General features: G+C 34.6%; 2 pseudogenes; one reads left to right on the forward strand and one right to left on the reverse strand.

The window, feature by feature from the left end:
- Positions 1-357: 357 nt before the first annotated feature.
- Positions 358-1,063, reverse strand: LOC120119576 (annotated as a pseudogene).
- Positions 1,064-4,934: 3,871 nt separating this feature from the next.
- LOC120119577 lies at positions 4,935-21,028 on the forward strand (annotated as a pseudogene).
- The last annotated feature ends 390 nt before the right edge of the window (positions 21,029-21,418 follow it).

Raw genomic sequence — 21,418 nt, forward strand, 5'->3', positions numbered from 1 at the left:
AACCACTCATCAACTACTAACTGCATCATTCAACACCTCTCTCACACAAATATATCCTTAGACATATTTTAGTGTACTATTAACTCTAAAAATAGGATTATTAGAATATAACGTTATTTGATACTATATCCCTAGAAAGATATATTTGAAGGAAATATATTATTACAATATTTAATTATCATAATGTAAAATTACTTTAATGTATATTTTATTAAATTGTTTATACGATAGACTTTTATAAAATATGACAACGTATGTATGCATGTATTAGAGGAGATAAAACTCAATATTGTGACTGAAGTGCCATCTAAATGAGCCATATATATCATATATACATCTCCCAAGTGTTTCCCTCGTTTAAGCTATTTTTTTTTGGCTATATTGGTAGCCTTTCTAATGCAGGATTTCAAAGGTTTAGATGTCATATGTTGGAACATTGTCTTTCCGACGGTGTATGTGCGGATCTCGTTTCTGACCCATGAAAGCTTCAAGCGCTTGTGTTTCTTCACCGATGCCGGTTGGCACATCGACTTCTTCGGTATTCGAATTATTTTAACAGAGCATATCTTTTCCAAATTGGTAACCCGTGGAGGTGAGATGGAAGACCGAAGATGTAATCTCCGTATTCATCTGTTGTGGCTTGTGTTGTGTACGATATGGTCTTACATGGAGTTTCACATTTAACAATCACCATGGCCCCTATACATGAACAACTAATTAGCATTTAACAAAATCAGGCAATTAAGATACTCCTAGATGATGAAAGCAAAGATGAAAGAATCATGAATGATATATAGATATGATGAAATGGCAGAAGTGAAACCTGAAATGGGCCATGAACGAAGTTGGTGATGGTGATGGCAAGCCTGACAAAGAACAGAGCCAGTAACGAGGACGCTGGATAGCTTCTCCTCGCCATATCCAGCCAGATGCACCATCTCATCTCTGCTCGACAACTCGTATGATATTGGCTTCCTAATGACGATGACTTCCGTCGCCATTAATGAACTCTGCTCAAGGAACAATGAAAGGACCATCGTCGTCAGGGAAATGCTTCTCATCTTCACCTACTTTGAATTTGATCTGCCCTGTGTTTCTCAAACTATATGAGGCAAGGGATAGATGGTGCAGGCAAAACAAAAGACGGTCGAAGTGAGAGACGTGTGTCGTATGTTGGATTTGGAGGGCATGGGCAGATCAACTGTGTGAAATTGGTCAAGAGCCGGATGGGGTTGTTTGCCTACTCCTATCATTTAATATTTGTTTAAATATGGTTTTAGTCCTTCTACTCTATTAAAATTTTAAGTTTAACCTATTGACTTTATTAAGTTACTTGTATGTTCAAATTGATAACATCAATTCAAGAGAGTTAATTTTTTAAATTATTCAATCATATAATTAGGAGAAATTTTGTTTATTAAAGGAGCCTTAGGAAGATGTTTTCATTGAGGAGTAAAACTGACTCTTTACATGACATGTTAGCCCGAGAATTTGTAAAACCTAAGGAGATTTAAATTGAATTTAAGGGCATTGAAGTTAAAATCTTTTGGCATGAACTCATTTAGTTTTCATTACATAATCCTAGTCATGCTATAATTGTCTGACTTGTTATTCTGAACAAGTTGCCAACTAAGGATCGTTTATTAAAGAGCTGATGGATGTTAGATGCACCATTTACGATGTGGGAATCGAGTCGAAGTATCATGCATCTATTCTTTGAGTGTTGGTTTTCAACTGGATAAGAGATTTTTAGTCTTTGTAACTACATGAGGTCGATTTGTTCATGGGAGGCCGAGTATTCATGGGCAGTTGGTTTTCTCAAGGGACAATCGTTTTTTACTCTCACTATAAACTTGACATGGAGTGCATTTGTATATTTCATTTGGAGGAATGCAATCGGAAGATTTTTAGAAGGACGACTAGAAGTGAGCATGATACTTTTAGCTTAGTGAAGATTCATGTTCAGCTTCACCTTCACAACGGGAAGATAGATAAGATTGGATTTGTTATTGTTAATCTTTGTACAACTTGAGATCTTTTGAACCGAGTATCGTTTTTTTTTATACTCTAGTTAGTTTGTAGCAGTTTGTTGTTTTTCTTTGAATATTTAAATTTGATCTATCAAAAAAATATTATTAATGATAATGATTTATAGTGTTATAATTTTCTATTAATAATATTATAAAATAAATAGATTAAATTAGGGTGAATTAAATATAATTAATTTACCATGAATTATAGAGAAAAACTCAGTTTTATACAAAAAAACTGGTTGGTCTAATGGGATGAGGTACTAGATCTTTTAAGCAAGTTTGAATTATAATGTTGTGAATGAAGAAAATTGGATTGAAAGGATTGCCCCCATTACGAGCCTATGCAATACTCGATCTAGATTAATCAATCAATAAATTGGAAACCAATGGTTATAAAAAAAAGTCTAGGTAAAAAATTATCGTTATCCCTATACTTAATATAAATTGTCAAATTTATCCCAATACTCTAATTTATAAAAATTAGTCCATTAACCTTTTCGAATTTTAACTTTTAAATTTCAATCATGACCCAACTTCAACAAACATAATATAAGTAAAATATAAAGACTAAAAATGATCAAATTATAACATATGGGCCAAGAACACAAAAATTAAATTACAATAGCTAAATCTATAATTTACATAGGGACAAATAACATGATTTGTCTTGATGGATACTGTTTGGCTTACGACCTAAGTTTCTTTTCTTAAAAAAGTATATGGACTAAAAATATCAAAATAAGCACAAGGGCTATCTATAGTTTATGCATAGTACAAAGACTAATACATAGTTGGACCAAAAATGTATATAGAAAGAGGCTTGACCGGGAAGAACAAGTTGCCACCCTTCTTAGCCTCGTGTATTTTCAAGGCAGCCCCAACAATCACCCATCTACATTTTGCTCTTTGAAGCAAAATCTATGAGCTTTAATTAATATCTCACTTTGGGGATTGCTAATATAGTATATATGTCGGAATTTGGAGTTGGTAACCTGCCAAAGAGAAAGATTGCTTCCCAAGTTTCTATTTATCTTTTCATTCTTCGAAACAGAACCCATACCTCAAATCTATGAGCTTGACTTGTTCTTGACCACCGATGGTGCAGCGGACTCATGGTGGTACGAAGCCATGGTCAACATGGAGTACTTGACCACCTCGGCTGTGTAACTTGTTTAGCTTTTGATCAAATTAGAGAAGAAAAAACATCCAAATCTAAACTTTGAATGAATTATTCATGTAGCTTGTAACATGTTGGCTAACAGGTAGCGGCATTTGTGCTTGTACAAGTCAGCAGAATTTATTTATGAATTTCAGAAGTTGATATAAAGAGAAGCGTAAATGGAGATCCCTGGCATTGAAAAGTATTATACTAAGTGTTGTAGCTCCTCTGTCATTCCTCTGTCTATCAAACCCCGAAGCAGGCTCAACAAGATTGACATGCTGAATAGGCAATTTGATCCACAAACCCCCTTTGCCCTGCAAATTAAACATGTTCTTACATGATCCATTGAGAAACATAGAACTGCATAAAGGATAAAACTGCGCATGAGAAGGAACTATTGCTATATGCCAGAAAGCATAAACTTTCAAGTTGTAGAATGATGTACACTGGCTGTAAGCTGACAAGTCATAAATTTGCATGCCCATTCCAGTGGAACTTGAAATGATGGATTAAGTTGCCAACTTGAATGCCCTTGATAATGTTTATGGCATTTACTTTTAGTGAATGGCACGTAAGAAGTAATCTACAATATGGTGTCCTATGTACAACATCCAGTCGTAATGTTGGTAAGAGCTTGTGGCGGTTTCGCCGAATTCAACCTATAGTTAGAAGTGATCAGTGGCCCTCTTGTCGTAAGTTGACTTGGATGTTTTAAAACTTTGGTGATCTTACTTGGAAACTATTGTTATTACAAGCTGATTGATCGAATTGTTATCGCTTGCGTGTTATATTAAAAATACATGTATCCTAATTTACTTTACTTCTCAAATTGGATTTAACTTAACAAAAATATAAAGGTCCAAACTATGTTTTTTATTTTATTTTAGGTGTTTACCTTTTTATTAAGCATATATTATTTTATTATATTATATTTTAAAAAATCAAATCATCCATGTTTATAAAAAAAGTTCATCCAATAATTTTTAATTTATTGTGGGTTTTTTAAACATAAACTAAAAGATTTTAATTTTTAAAAACTCCTAAAATCTTTAGGTTTTATAGATCCATAACCCCAAATTCATAAATATCTAATCGAAAATTCTTGTTGCCATCAAATCGATCGTTAGTGTTCATCTCCTTATTCTGCCATACTCCACTCATCAATTTACTCCCTAATCTTCACACATAATCCATAAACATAAATTAATTAATTTTTAAAATGAAAATTTTATTTTTAAATATTTAAATTATAAAAATCTCAAATTCATAAAATTATTAAAAAAGGACCTTTAAGCACCTTAAATGCCGACTTTAAAATGTTAAACACTTATACTAATTAAATAAAATTTAGACACTTAAAGTTAATAAAATATATAGTTCAAATATTTAATTTTTATTAGGTTGAAAGTTTAAAATATATTTATTCAATTTTTCAAAAACTATAATTTATTTTCACAACTTATTATGAAACAAATCATTCTCAGAAGTATACATTTGAAGCTCTTCTATAATAGTAAAATATAGTAGTATTGTGAAATGGAATAACTCCGGTTGAAGTCCACGTGCCAATTTTTAATGAAAAAGAAAGATCTTATGTAAATTAGAGTACAAAAGCTGAAATCAGCATTTGGAGGGGAATTTAAGTTGCATTTAGAGCTCATTTGAGGCGTGGAACTTGGAATCTAAAGCCTCGAAACCCGAAACCCGAAACCCAGAAACCCAGAGGCGGGGCAAGAGCAAGTGCCATTAAAAACCAAAACCCCTTTTTCCCTCTTTGTTTTCTATATCCCATCTTATCGAGTCCACGACTCATTCAACTGATACTGAAAGCTACACAGCCAGAGTGAGCAGGAGACGAAGCTGCTGCTGCTGCTTTGCCTTGCGAGCAGAAATTGCTGATAGCAAATGGCGGAGAAGCTGGAAGAGCAGCTCAAGGAGCTGGGATCCAAGTTGGAATCTCCTCCATCCGCCAAGGACGCCCTTCTCAAGCTGTTAAAGGCACGCATTCTTCAACTTTATTACTTATCCACTGAACTTCCTAGATTCGCTAGGGTTAATTCATGCCTAACCATTTTCCTTCCCTTACTATTTTAGGTTTTAGGGTTGCAACCATCTGTTCTACCTGAATTAGATTGCTTAGCTAAAGTTCGTTCCTAATTGGTTGAATTAGGGTTGTTCCCACAATTCACAAAGTTTCTCCTTAGTTACATGCTACCCCCACTTATACTTTCTGCCAACTTGAGTTTCCACTTGAATTGTGTGCCCTTAATTTGCTACATGATATGATATTTGGGTCAACCGTTCTTTTGAGTTAATTCAAGCTATTAGTTACCGTATTAGAATGTTCTATTGTTCTTGTCCCAGTAGTTGTATCTTCAAACATTATGGTTCTTCTAGGTAGTGAACCAGGACCTAAACAAGCTGCAATGTGCTAGCGTCGGGACCTGGACTGTTTTTTACTTTCCCCCTACAATTTTGAATGATCGATAACCTCCATACTTCAAGAACATAAGTATGCAGTGAATATTTGGTTTTGGTGCCTTTCATGGATTACACCACCAATCACTCGTTTTGTGTAACAAGGCAGAAAATGTGTACTGTGGGTCTGGCCTTAGTTTGGAATTGTCATCATGGTTTGCAAAGGGTTTTAAGGGGTATTGTGGTGAAACATAATCAACCTTGAAAAGAAGTCAACCTAGATTTGGAATTAGTTCAAGTGACTGCATTAATTAAATTTCTACCTTCTGTTAGCTTGTGGGTTTTATCCTTAAAATGCTCTATGGAAGCTAACTAATCTTTACCAATGTCAATCCATGTAAAATGTTGTCTTACTCTCACTCCTCCCTTGATTCATTTTCTGTTACATTGAATTACTTTTTGCAAACTCAAATGCCCGTTGCTCAACAGTGAACTTGACTAAACATCATTGTTTTGTTCCTTCTGTTTGTGAATGATTAAGTTTCCGTCATAAAACAAATGTCTGTCAATGGAGTAGTTAGTTTACTCAATCAATAGCCACTAGCTATTCAAAGAATTCTTGTCTTATCCAAACATAGACCAAAGAGATTTTGTCAAATATGGATTGGTTTTATTTTGGTCTCACATGGTTCTTGGAATCTCTAATGGTGAACTTGTTATGACATGAAGAGATATCTTGTTATTCATGAAAGATGGTAGTTCTTTTATTTTATCGACTCAAATTTATTGGTGGTTTAGTGAAAAGCTTAGATATTTTTATCTTTTGAGTTTGTTTGAATAACTGATTGTGCATTTCATTTTTCCAAACTATTTTAAAGGCAGGATACGACCCGTGCATTGGTTGATAATTCTTAATGGTAGTAAAGATGTTTTCCTATATTTTCTTTTATTATTGTCTATATCACATGTTCTTTATCATTTTACTTACACACATCTAGCATCAGACCTATGTGCTTGGACAGTTGGGTCTGTGGTAATATGTATTACTTCATGAATCTTGTATATCCTGTTGGATGATTGAACTTGTGAATTCATATATATTATGTGTATCAAAATCAGCTGCAGTCTTTTAATTTGTTTATTTGGCATATATCGTGAATGTTTTCCGTCTAATCCGCAGCAAGCTGCTACATGTCTCTCTGAGATTGACCAGTCTCCACCATCGTCAATAGTGGAATCAATGCAGCCTCTGCTTAATGCAATTGTCAAGCCAGAACTGCTGAATCATCAAGATCGGGAAGCCAAACTTCTAGTTGCAACCTGTATTTGTGAGATAACTCGGATAACTGCGCCTGAAGCGCCTTATAGTGATGATATTCTAAAGGTGTTTTTTCTTTCATGAAGGTTTATTGTTTTTGGTCTTGATTTTCTTAGAAAGTAATAAAATTTCAACTGAACTTCTGGTGATTGATTTGTGGCATGCTTTCAGGATATTTTTAGCTTGATTGTTGGAACTTTCAATGGATTGAGCGATACTAGTGGTCCATCATTTGGAAGGAGAGTTGTAATTTTGGAGACTCATGCAAAATATAGATCCTGTGTTGTGATGTTGGATCTTGAATGTGATGATTTGGTTAATGAAATGTCCAGTACATTTTTTTCTGTTGTCAGGTATGTTTTGCTCCAGTATTTATTTACTGTTTTTGAGGGAAATGCTTGCTTTTTGATCTTGGATCTTGAATATGATAATCCGAATATCTGATTAATAAAATGTTCAGAATGTTTTACTCATTAGTTTTAAATATTTTTTGCAAGTAACATGAATGCTTTTATTATTGTCGAATGTAGAAATTTGAAATGGCTCTATGGTACGATTTGGTATTGGTCTTAGTATTTTACTTTAGTGTAGTGGCCAAGATACGCCTGCAACCACTTTTTGTTATCGACTTCTTGTATGTATCTTGACCATATCTATATGTATATGCATGTATGTTGGTATAGTCGGTGCTTGAATGTTTGATCTTCCCCTAAATTGCTTTTACAGTAAGAATCTTCAGGTAGTTTATAGCTTTTTTACTCTGTATTTTGAATTATCATGAAAGACTGGTTTTTACTACATATTTCAGGGATGATCATCCAGAAAGTGTTTTATCATCCATGCAGACAATCATGATCGTTGTGTTAGAAGAGAGTGAAGATGTTCGAGATGATCTTTTACTTGTTATATTGTCTGCATTAGGTCGTAATAGAAGTGTAAGAATTTAATGTTTACTATCGGCTTATTGCTTACAGATTGTGTTGCTGCCTGTATTTATTTCTTAGAAGTTATAACTCTTAATTGGAAGGGGATTTATTTCTGGAATCTATATTTCAGGTTGTTACACAAGCAGCCAGGAGACTTGCTATGAATGTTATAGAGCAGTGCTCAGAAAAGCTTGAAACCGGCATAAAACAGTTTCTTATTTCAGTGATGTCTGGAGATAATCAGCCAATAAAAATTGAAATTGACTATCATGAAGTTATCTATGACATTTATCATTGTGCTCCTCAGATACTGTCAGGAGTTGTCCCATACCTCACAGGAGAGCTGTTGGTAAGCAAACAATCCTTGTTTTTCATTTTTACTAATTACTTAACTGCATTACGATTTTGTTCTCTATTTTAAGACATTTATTTGTTGTTTTTGAGAAATTTTGTTATATTCTGAAATAATTCTTATAATCTTTCTGAGATGAAATCTTTGTAGTTCTGGAGAGTTAGGTCTAGCCTTCTTGGAAATGGGGGCTTCTTTTTGTCTTCTTTATTATGAATTTTTCATAGTTTCAGTCTTATGTCTGGAAAATGAGTTCCCAGATGGTCGAAGTTGATGAACAATTTCTGAGGTTCGTAAGTTTCAATATATGCAGACTGATCAAATAGACATTCGTCTGAGAGCTGTGAGATTGGTTGGATCCCTCTTTGCTCTGCCTGGCTCTAGCATATCTGAAGCATTTCTGCCAATATTTTCAGAATTTTTGAAGAGGCTGACTGATAGAGTTGTTGATGTTTGAATGTCTGTCCTCCAACATGTTAAGAGTGGTCTATTGTCGGATCCCTCAAGATCTGAGGCTCCTCAAATTATCTGTGAGTTTCTTTTGTTTTCTTAATATATATATATTTATTTGCGTTAGTTGGCTAATTTTGTTTTGTTCTACATTTTCTAGCTGCCCTCTGTGATCGGCTTTTAGACTATGATGAAAATGTTCGAAAGCAAGTTGTGGATGTAATTTGTGATGTTGCTTGTCATTCTCTTGTTTCTGCTCCCGTTGGGACTGTAAAACTAGTTGCAGAGCATCTTCGGGACAAATCTGTATGTTATATTTCCTGTATTTCTTGGATTACTGTTGTTACCGCTTCTGCGGCCAGCTATCATTATCTAATGCATTTTAATTTTTTCTTCTGTTTGGAATGTACAGCTGCTTGTTAAAAAATATACCATGGAAATGCTGGCTGATATTTTCAAAGTTTATTGTGCTGGATGCTCTGATAGCTCGATCAATCACAATGAATTTGATTGGATACCTGCGAAGATTTTCAGGTGTTTCTATGACAAAGATTTTAGGCAAGTCATTTGAGATACTTGAAAGCAAGGATTAATTTTGCACTTGTTTAGAACATATCACATTATTTTATATTTGTTTTTCTTAATTATTCAAAGTTTAGGGGCTATTTAGTTAATACATTTAGATCTCTTATTAGGAAAGATGGTAGATTTAAGAAGGGATGATATAAGCTTAGGTGGTGTTTGTTTTTACTGTGTAAGGTATGCAAAGCTCTTATGTCTGCGCCGCGCAGACATTGGGTTTTGCAGACCGTTTGTTTTTTAGAAGACAGAAGCTCTTCTAACGTCTGCGCGTGGTCTGCGCGACGCAGACGTGGTCTTATGTCTGCAGACGTCTTCTAACCTCTTCAAAAAGGTTTTATATTTAATTTTATATTATATTTGATTTTTTAAATAAATTAAATATTAATTTTTTAATATTATATTATAGATATTAATTTTAATATTAATTTTTTTTAAATAAATTAAATATTAATTTTTTAATATTATATTATAGATATTTAATTTTATATCATATAAATTATTTTATATATTATTAAAATTTTATATTTATTTTAATTATTTTGATTTAAGTTTAAATATAATATTTTTTTGGATTTGTTATTTTTAAATTATATTTAAACTTTTTATACAAAATGTAAGTATTTAAACCACATTGCTTAATAAAAAATGATTTCATTGTTTGATAATTAAGATTTTAAAATATAAAAAATTATAAATTATGTTTTTAAAATTTATAATTTTAAAATATAATCGCAATTAAATAAAAAAATAATCATAAAATAATTTGATAAATTAAAAAATGTTTTCTAAAAATATCATATAATTATAAAAAATAAATTATGAATATATATTTAAAAAATTAAAAGTATTACATAATTGTATATTTAAAAAAAATCATATAATTTAATGATCATTTATAAATTTTATTCTATAAAACTTATAAAACTAATAATACATGTGATTATGTGAGACTTATAATAGAATTAATAAGGTGGTGTTTGTTTTTCTAAAAAATTTATTATTGTAGTTGTATGAATTATTTAAATTTTTGTATTGTAAAACTAAAATTATTTAAATCTCAGTATTGCAAAACTCTTTTAAGTTTAAAAAATCAGTTTATTTATATTTCAGTTTATTTTAGCAATCTGCAGACGTTAAAAAACAAACAGTCTTCTTCTTGCAGACTACAGACTTTTGGTCCACCTCTTATGCTACAGATGCCTGCAAATGTGGTTCGTTGACTGCAGACCTTTTACCTCTGCAAAAACAAACACCACCTTAGAGTTAGAGGTATTCTATATTTTCATCCCTTTATAAAATTATATCTTCCCCCGTTTGGACTCCTCCACCATCTGGTTTCTTTAAAGTTAATGTGGATGGAGCGGTTAACAGGGATTGGAGTGCTGGAGGTATTGGAGGCTTACTCTGTGATTTTGCCAGCCATTTGCTTGGATCCTTTTCGGATTCTATAGGGCCAGGTCCTCCTGCCTTGTCTGAACTGATGGCAGTAAGAGAGCTGGATTATTATTTTTTATGGACTCAGAGTGGGAATCAAAGGGGCGTTTGATTTTAGAAAGTGACTGCTCTAATGCTTTAGATTGGAGAAAAAATCCTGCTTCCTGCCCCGTTGCCTATGAGCCAGTTGTGAGGAGGTTGCCTTGTTAGTAATGGAGTGTAATGTGATTCTTCGGCACATTCAGAGAAGTGCAAATGTGGAAGCGGATAAATTAGCAAAAGAAGGGATTGGTTGATCTGTTTTCCTTTAAGTCCTGTTGTCTAATGTTTTAGAGTTGTAGGGAGTTATGGTGTGTGGTTTTGGAGTCTTTCTTTAGCAAGATTGTATCGTGGTCAAGTTGTACTGTTTTCTATTTCTAATAAAATTCTGAGGTACTCTTTTCCTCCTTCCAATGTTTGTTGAATTGCTGCTTTAGCTTTCAACAAATACGAAGGGTTTTTTTTAATGAGACCTCCAACTAATATAAAAATAAAATAAAATTATATCTTCAATCAAAGGCATGCAGAAGTGACAGGAAATCTTGTTTGTATAAATTTCCTTCTCATGATTATTTATTTATTTATTCCTGAGCGTCTATGCAATTAGTTAGTAGGATGAATTAGTAATCTATTATTTTTTTATTAGTACCTTAGTGAACACTGTTTTCCTATAGTAAAATGCCAAGTAGAAAACTTAAAGAACTTTGTGCTGTGACTCTTTGTTTGGTGTGTCTCGCATAATCATATAGCACCAGTAACACGTAGCTCTGCCCTGCAGGTCAGATACAATTGAATCTGTTTTATGTGGATCCCTCTTTCCTACTGAATTCTCAATCAGAGATAAAGTTAAAATTTGGATAAGAATTTTCTCTGGGTTTGACAAAATTGAGGTCAAGGCACTTGAGAGGATGCTAGAACAGAAGCTAAGGTATATTGTAGTTGCTTTCTTATATGGTTTTTGAGTAACTTCCTCTTCAATTTTGTATCTAATGGATTCTAAATTGAGTTTTGGGGGTTTCTTTTTGGATTGCAGGTTACAGCTAGAGATGCAGAGGTATCTCTCTCTAAGGGAGAGGCATCAGGTTAGAACCTTCGAGGGATGAAATAGTATCCTAAAGCTCACAAGTTACACTTCTATGGTCTGTTAAATTGAAATAACTGGTTCTTTCTTCAATACAGGATAGTGATTCTCCTGAAATACAAAAGAAAATTTTATTTAGCTTCCAAATCATGTCCCGCTCTTTTTCTGATCCTGTGAAGGCTGAAGAGAATTTTCAGACTCTTGATCGGGTTAAAGATGCTAACATTTGGAAGATTTTATTGAATCTCTTGGATCCCAATACCAGCTCCCATCAAGCTTCTAGTGGTCGGGTAGGTTGTAAGATGTTAGGTGGTGTTCTGAAAGATAGTTCTGGTTCGATTCTTGGCTCCTTCAAAGACCCTGCTGGTCCGGGACCTCCAACTTTGATGGAATTGAAAGCTATCCTAAAGGGGTTATTTTATTATGAATCTTTTCGCCACAGATTTAAAGAGAGATTGATTATCGAGAGTGATAGTAAGGTGGCAATTGGTTGGGTCAAGGATGTTGGTTCTTGTCCTGTCGTTTATGTTCAAGTTGTTAAGGAAATTATTCAAAAGCTTAGTGTTTATGAAGGTCTTATTAGATGGGTTAGTAGAACAACCAATATAGAGGCGGATGTTCTAGCTAAGGCTGGTATTGGTTGAGTATTATGTTCTGTTAAGGGCTGGTTCTTTTTGGCTTTTTATCTCTGGAGGGAGATTAGACTTTGTATTACTTTGTAATGTTTTAAGATTAATGAACTCCTAGGGCACTCTTTTCCTCCTTTCGCTGATTAAGGAACTATTTTCAAGTTCCGTTAATCATGAAGGGGGTTTTTAGTGAGGCCTACTATTCCTATAAAAAAAAATGCAAATTTAAATGGGATGTAGTTCATAAGTGAACTTCTCTTTGATATTGGGGGAAAAATGAATTGTGACAAGTAGTTTGACCCATGAAATCTAAGTTTTTTCATTGTATGATTTATTTGTGATATATATGTTCATAAATTGCAGGATGAATTACTTAAAATACTTTCTGAGAGGCACCAACTCTATGATTTTCCAAGTATGCTCTCCTTGAAGTGTTCTTATCTACTTTTTAACAAGGAGCATGTGAGAGAAATCCTCGAGGAGGCTACTGTACAGAAGTCTGCCAGAAACACACTATACATTCAATCTTGCATGAATATACTTGTGGTAATAATTTGTATCCCTATAAAACTTCTTTTTCTGGGTGTGAACTAGTCCTAGCTGTTCAATTTTGTTTGGTCTTTGCTTTTGTGAGCGTCTTTCTTTTCCTATGCTCCTGTTCACGTTGTTATTAAGAGTTTGCAAGTTTAGTGCTTTCAACGTTGGTCCTATAAAGTTTATGTTCTTCTTTCTCCTCTTGGGAACATATTCTAGTTTTTTTTCTATTGTCTTTTTGCTGTTTTTCAGATTCTTGCACGATTTAGTCCATCGCTTTTGGGTGGAACTGAAGAAGAGCTGATTAATTTTCTGAAAGATGACAGTGAAATTATAAAGGAAGGGATTTTGCATGTTTTGGCTAAGGCCGGTAGTACCATCCGAGAACAACTCGCGGTGTCATCAAGGTGCAACTTTGGGATACTTGACTTGTTGGAGTTAGTATGTTACCCTTATTCATAACATCTTCATAATGTTTGTTTGCAGTTCAATTGATCTTATATTGGAGAGGTTTTGTATAGAAGGTAATTGGAGACAGGCTAAGTATTCAGTGCATGCACTAGCAGCAATAACAAAGGATGATGGGCTTAAATCTCTCTCCGTTCTATATAAGGTTACATGATACTTTATGCTCGTTAGTTATATATTCGAAATGTGTGTGTGTGCGTGTTTGTGTTTTAAATATTACAAATAGCACTTCCTTCATATATTTGCCTAACCAACAGTTTCTTTGCTCAATTTGCAGAGCCTTGTGGACATGCTGGAGGAAAAGATACATTTACCAGCGGTACTTCAGTCTTTGGGATGTATAGCTCAGACTGCAATGCCTGTTTTTGAAACTAGAGAGAGTGAAATTGAAGAATTTATTAGAAGTGAAATTTTGGGACGCAGTAATGTATGTCGTATCTTTTAGTTTCTTTTAATCTGTCGTATTTATTTTCATGCATAAACCTTCTTTGTTGCTTCAGGATGCAGATTGCAGTGCAAAAGAATGTTGGGATGACAAAAGCGAACTTTGCATGTTGAAGGTTGTGGATTGTTGTCTGTTTGTTATTATCATTTCTGATAAAAGCAATTTTATTAACAGTGTCAGTATATCTCGGAACATGGAGTCCAGGTTTGAGTTTTTGATTTTCGAGCTTTTTTGCTTTTTTTTTTGTGATGGATCTCTCAGCCTGTAATATTGTTTGTGTGCCGCAGGTGTTCGGGATAAAGACATTGGTTAAGAGCTACTTGCCTGTCAAAGATGCTCATCTTCGCCCTGCTATTGATGACCTTCTTGGACTCCTTAGAAACTTACTTTCTTTTGGTAAAATATCTGAAGATATAAAATCAAGGTACTGTAGCTGACATATGAAGGTTTCTCTCTCTTTCTGGCTCAGACTCTGTTTTCTTTACTTACTAATATTTTGTGTCTGGCTGTTGAACATCTATTTCGATTTCCTCAATTGATTGGAATGTGTTGCTTGTTGAGGCTCAAATTTCACGCACAAGGTTTTACTATTTTTCAGCTTAGTTGATAAGGCCCATTTAAGGCTTGCTGCAGCCAAGGCAGTTCTTCGTCTGTCCTGGAACTGGGATCATAAGATTCCTGTAGATATCTTCTATTTAACCTTGAGGGCAGCGGAGGTGAGGTAATTTTTGAAATATAAATCATTAATATTGTTTTCTTTAACCTTTCTTGTTCACTTTGCCCATTCTCTTAGTTCGTTTTGGTTTTCTAGATCTCTTTCCCTCAGGCTAGGAAACAATTCCTCATCAAAGTTAATCAATATATTAAGGACAGACTCTTGGATGCAAAATATGCTTGTGCTTTCTTACTTGGGGTACCTGGATCCAAAGAGCTTCAGTTTGATGAGGTTTGTACGGTGAACTTTATTTTTTAGTGTAGTTTGGTGTCCAATTGTTGTTCCTTTGTGGAGTGATTTGTGATTGTCACTGGTATTTTCTGTTGTGCTTGAAACAGCAGGAAAAACAGAATTTAGCCAATATCTTTCAAATTCATCAGCAAGCAAAAGCTCGGCAGGTTGCTATACAATCTGATACAAGTTCCTCGACATCATATCCTGAATACATCCTGCCTTATTTGGTCCATGCACTTGCTCATCATTCATGTCCCAACACAGATGAATGCAAGGATGTCAAAGCATTTGAATTAACATACTGGTATATGCATCGTCTTAATATGTCTTTGTTTTTTGTTTGAGATACAAATTCAGTCATTTAACTCATGTATTCTGTATTTTTCAGGAAATTGTACTTGACCATTTCTTTGTTGGTGAATAAAGATGACGATGCCAAGTCAGAAGCTGGTGCTAACAAGGAGAAGGAGAGTATTTCTTTGATATTCTCCATCTTTAAGAGTATCAAGCACTCTGAAGATGTTGTTGATGCAATAAAATCGAAGGTTCAGTGTTTTTTTTAACTATAGGTTAACAGTTCTGCCTGAGGTAAGTTAAAGCCCTCATTAAAAAAAGAAGCTAATTCGTATGATATTTCCCCCTAGAATTTACATGCTATTTGCGACCTTGGACTTTCGATCATGAGGCGTCTAGCTTATAAGGAGGATGATTTGCAAGGGCTTATACAGTCAGTCTCTCTGCCTCCACTCTTGTACAAGCCATATGAAAGAAAAGAAGGTGAAGATTCCAAGGTAAGGCTTCAATCATGTTTCTCATTTTATCGTATTTTCTGTGCTTTTCAATGGGGATCTGCATGTTAAATTATGTGAAGCTTTTTAACTTCAATGGCGTTGTGCTAAGAAGGGAAGACTTATTATTGAGAGTGATTCTAAAAGTGCAGTGGAATGGATTTATAACCAGCACTATTCCCCTACTTCCTTCAGTGATCTGGTGGAGGAAATTGGGGCTCTAATTACTACTTTGGACACTGTTCTTAGATGGATTCCTAGGAGTTATAATATGGAGGCTGACAAGTTAGCTAAGCAGGGGATTGGTTGATTGTTTGTAGGTTTATTGTTTTAATGTTTTGTGTTTTCTCGGGCTATGCATGCGCTAAGAGTCTGTAAGGGTGGTGGTAGATTAGTAAAAGGTAAACCAATCAGAGGCTGTTGCCTTATCTTAGTTGGTTTAGCCTAAGTCAGTGTTGTTGTATTTGGTTGTTTACGGGTGTCTTGTGTTTTTATGTTTTTGAAGGGGGTGTTTCTCTGGTTGTATCTTATGTAATTTCAGCTGTTGAATGAAATCCTAAGGCACTCTTTTCCTCCTTCCACTGATTAATGAGCTTCCTTACAAGCTCCTGTAATCAAGAAGGGGGTTTTTAACGAGGCCTTCAATTCTTATAAAAAAAACAGTAGAACTTTTATACTTGAGTGTTTGGATGCCGACTATTTATTCAGTAATGTGTATAACACCCATTTCTCTGTGTAGCTAAACCACTTGTCAATTATTTGTGCAAACAGTGTTATGCTTCAGCCACGCAATTACATGGTGCCAATGACATTTATTTATTCCTTCATTTGCACAGCATATTTGGGCTATAATTTTAGCACAAAGTTTTTTATTATGGCTCTTTCATCATTTTGATAGGATGGAGAAAGGCAAACATGGTTAGCTGATGAGAGTGTCCTGTCTCACTTTGAATCCCTAAACTTGGAATGTGATGAAACGGTATGATATGCTTCCTTTTATTCATCTAAAGGGGTACCATATGGTGATTTGTAAGGGCTATAAGTACCGTACTGGTACTGACCGGTGCATACCAATATTGAAGAAAGTTCTTCAGAATTGGTACGATACTGTACTGGTCCATTCCAGTTGATGCACCCTCTACTGGTTGACAAACAATTTAAAAAAAAAAATCTTTTCTCTTGGTTGATTCTTTTAACAAATTCCTTAGGGGGTGTTTGGATTGGGGAATGTGGGATTCCCATGGGAATGGAATCCACATTCCCCCGTTTGGTTAGCCCGAGAATCCTATTCCCGGTAATGTAAGATTACCAATAGTGGATTTTTTGGGGTATATTACCGGGAATGTCATTACCTCCCTTTCCTTAGGTATTGTTGGATTACCGGCGTTTTGGACTAAAATGTCCTTAAATTTTTATTTTTTTTCAAAAATATATTTATTCTGTCATCGAATAATAAAAATTTTACGAATGTTAAATTACAAATTTATCCTTAAATTATTTTAGATTTACAAAAAAAAATCTATAATTAAAATTTTATATAAAGTTCAAGGGTTTAAATAAAATTTTACCCTTTCATTAAACTTTTTTTTATTTTTTAATTTTGTAAAAAATATATAAATATTATGAATTTAATTTTGTTAAAGAAAATATATAAATATTTTCCAACTTGTAATATTACACAAATATATAATTAGGACAATTTGGTCAAATATACATTCCAATAATCTTTTATTCCTTTAACCAAACACGGTAATCTTACATTCCTGCTAAGCCAACCAAACACAAAATACAACATTCCCAGTAATGCTATTCCTTGGTAATCTTACATTCCCACTGGTAATCTTATATTCCGTGAACCAAACGCACCCTTATGATATTCTCTCATGATCTTTTCCCCCCTAATAAAACATGTTTATTCGATTAAACTATTAAACTGTTTGTAATACACAACCGAACTTGAAAATGAACTATAAATGTATTCTTTTTTTATAAGAACTATAAATGTATATAAAAAAAATTGAAAAAATCATGACATTTTAAATGGTACAACGAAATACATTGGTTGTGGTATGTACTAGAACGAAAGACTACTTCCATACTGGTATGATGGTGACTAGTTTGGTATTTCATGTTACATTGTTTACTAACTTTTCCTGCTTTCCTTTTATCATACATTTGATTCAGAAAGAGATTTCCAAGGAAGAGGCTCTCAAAGACAGTGAAACTGAAAGAAATGAAGTGCCTCTCAGAAAGATGATAAAGCAATTAAAATCTAAAGAAGCCAAGGCTCGGAAGGCTAAAAAGAACAAGTCTCCCTTGGTAGAAGCAAAAGATGCAGAAAATGATGTTGATATTTTGAAATTGGTGAGAGAAATAAATTTGGATAGTCTACAGAAGTCCAGTAACTTTGAATCAACCAATGGTCATAAACATTTTTCTACCAAGAAAGAAAAAGTGGAACAGGAGAATCAGAAAGGTAATAAGAGAAAAGTCAATGTTGCAGCTTCTGCCCTAGTGCCTAAACACAAGAGGTCGTCATCTACACACAGTGCTTTCAAGATTTCTAGAAGTGTTTCTAAGGTCTCTTCAAGGGATTCAGGAGATGACTGGCATGAAGCGAAAGGTTCCTCGTTTCTGTCTATGGAAATGGACATTGATAAATTACATAATTCAAAAGATAAAATGCCTGCACGCAAAAGATGGAATGAGAATAATGAATCGGAACACTTGGTGCCAAGCATTCGGAAGAAAAGAAGCTTCTCATCAAAAGGCAAAGGCAAAGGCTCTGACTGGGGTCATAGTGACGAGGACAATGAAGATGAAGCTGATGATGAAATTCTGGAGGTGTGCATATTTTTTTTCACTTAGTTAAATTGCTGTCAGGGTCCAATTATGCACACATTTTATGTCCGTACGGTTCATTGTTGTGATGCCTGTTTTATATCTCCATGCAGAAGTCAGAGACCAGCAAGTCTGCTGCTGGATCTAGCAAGAAGCAGAAGAGGAGCATTGCAGGATTAACGAAGGTCCCTCCCTCCCTCTTCTTTATGTCTTGGTATTGCTTGCATGCATTTTTTAATGCTTTCGCTAGAATTTATTATTTTACAATATTTGGAAATGCATCAAGCACCTTTCTTGCTTTTCTCTCTCTGTTGTTGAGATTTAGCACAAACGCATACAATCTATAATCTACTTTTAGCATTTTGTAGTTCTATTGTGGCATTGTTCCCCCATAAGCATTGTCCTAACACATTTAGAATGGCTTCTTTTTTCTCCGTTTAAATCATCTTGGTATTGTGGCATTGTTGCCCTATAAGCATTGTCCCATCACATTTAGAATGTCTTCCTCCTTTTCTCCGTTTAAATCCTATTGGTTTTGGACCCATTGTTCATTATTGATCTTTTTATCTGTTGTTCAGTGTTCAACCAAGGAAGATGGAATTGATATTGCAGATTTGATTGGCGACAGAATAAAAGTGTGGTGGCCTATGGATAAACAGTAAGTAATCAAAACTTTTGCTGTTCTTTGCACAAGATTCTAAAAGTTCACCGAGAATCATGCTGTGAAATAGATTCTAAAACTTTTGCGGTTCTTTGTTATTTATGTTGCATTCATGTGTCTTGAGAATTCAAATGAGGCTTCATTTGGTTACAGTTGAAATTCTGAAAATTAGTGTGTGCTCTCTGTGGGTGTTGTATGACTATTTCAACTTTCTCCTTGTCAGACTTGCCAATTCATCATCTTTCCTTTTTTTTAACGAGGGCCAAAGTTTATTCAAAAAGTGTTCTGGTCTAATAGCAAATAAGGTTTTTTGATTTTATGTTTAGCATTGTATATGAAACATTGTGCTTATCCGGTCAACTTCACAGTTTCTCTGAGTATTAATTTCTTTCTAAACTGTAAAGGTTTTTTTTCAACTGCCTCCACGATGTTTGTAAATGTGCAGTATTCTATTTGAACTGGTGCATTATCACTTTCCATAACATTTGTGTCACAGTGAACCGACTATTAATCATATGTATTTTCTCCTCAGATATTATATGATGACGGAGATGTGGAAGTACTTCGTCTGGAAAGAGAGCGATGGGAGCTCGTTGGTACAGGCCGCAAGTCTGGAAAGGTTAAGACTTCACATCTTGCATGCTCTCTCAGGCTAAAATTGTTTTAGTTTTCATTTGAGCTTAATCTATATCTGTTTTGCTTGCACTTTTGACAGAAGGCAAATTCATCGAAAGTCACCAAGAGCCCTCTGAAGGAAGCTTATGTGCTATTAACTAATGTGGTTTTTAGATAATTCTTTCTGAATCTCACTTTGCTGTGTAGTTTTGTGTTTTGTATCCCCCCACCCCCCAACAAAAGAAATTAAAAGATTAAGGTACTAACATAGAGAGTGAACTCATATCTAGGTTAATTGCAACATTACGTTCAGATGACATTTGTTTTGAGAATGACTTGTTCTCATATTTAATTAACTCTTTTGTTTCTTCATAACTTGATTGTTGTACTATTGACAGGTCTCCTGGGCAGAAGAGTAAGAGCTCAGGTGGTTCACATCAGAAAAAGAGTCCAGTAGAGACGTGAGTAAAACGCCAATACAATAAGATGCTATTTGTCTTCAACTGGTTTGTATACTTGATTGATATTTTATTCGCAGACCGAAGAGGAAAAGGACACCAAAGAAGAACTTGAAGCATACTCAAAAGAGCATGTTGAAAGACAATGAAGAGAACACTGGTGTGTCGGAATCCAAGTCCACTGCTGCAAACAAAAATCGTATGATGAACTTGGGTATTGTTTGTTGGGTCATTATTTCTCTTTCCCCCTTCATTTCACATCTTTAAATGCATGTTTATTTCCTTTTCCCTGATGAATCTGAAGGAGCACACACCGGATTGGTAGATGCAAACCGATTGGATAGAGAAGAATCTGGGAAGGAAGTGGCTTCAGTTTCCAAAGGGAGAAGTTCTGAAGATACAGGTGGAAGCCCTAATAATGCCGAGGAGTTGGATGAAATTAAATCTGATGCTGATGGGAATCATTCTGGACATATAGAGAACACTTCAGAAAATGCTCAAAAGTTGGATGAGGAAGAGAAATCTCCAGATGAATTAAGCGAAGACTGTAGAGAACCTGTAACTAAATTAACTGTATTGGAACCCAAAGAGACTCAAGGAAGTGATCATGTTGAGAGTAAATCTCCATTCTTGAAAAAAATCATCGGAAGGACCTTCCTTGACTTCAGATGTTGCGGATGCTGGGATATCTGACAATGAGCCCCTTGTAATCTTCATCTAGCATTGTGTTCAATGGAGTTCCTTATTTGTCTTATAACTTGATTCTATTTGATCCTCTCTTTTTTTCTCAAATGCAGAGCAAGTGGAAGCACAAAGTCGGAAAATCAGGTTCCAAGAAACTGCAATAGGGTTTTGAAGTTGAACCTCAGTAGAAGCCTTCCTCTGTAGAAGTGGGAAACAAAGACGGTGCTGTGACCGTTCAAGTACTGAGCAAGAACCTAACAAGATTGAAGAAGACGATATCCATCCGACTTTATGCAAACACATTAATAATTGTCCGAGTAGTCGCCCTAGGCCTAGACTAGAACGTTGTAGAGGATGTACTGTAAAATTAACTGTAGGCATATTCCCTGTGGTGGGGGTGAAACTTTAGTGCATGGATGGTGTAGATGATAGAAGATTCCAAGGTGTAGTTGCATCAAATTGATAAGGCCCTCTGTATAATTGGTTGTATTTTGGGGATTGTTTCACTAGTTTATTTGACTTGTCAAATTTATTATTGTTTCAGCATCGTCTGC

The sequence above is a fragment of the Hibiscus syriacus genome, unplaced genomic scaffold, assembly GCF_006381635.1.
Source record: "Hibiscus syriacus cultivar Baekdansim isolate YM2019G1 unplaced genomic scaffold, ASM638163v2 tig00110332_pilon, whole genome shotgun sequence".
Taxonomy (NCBI): domain Eukaryota; kingdom Viridiplantae; phylum Streptophyta; class Magnoliopsida; order Malvales; family Malvaceae; genus Hibiscus; species Hibiscus syriacus.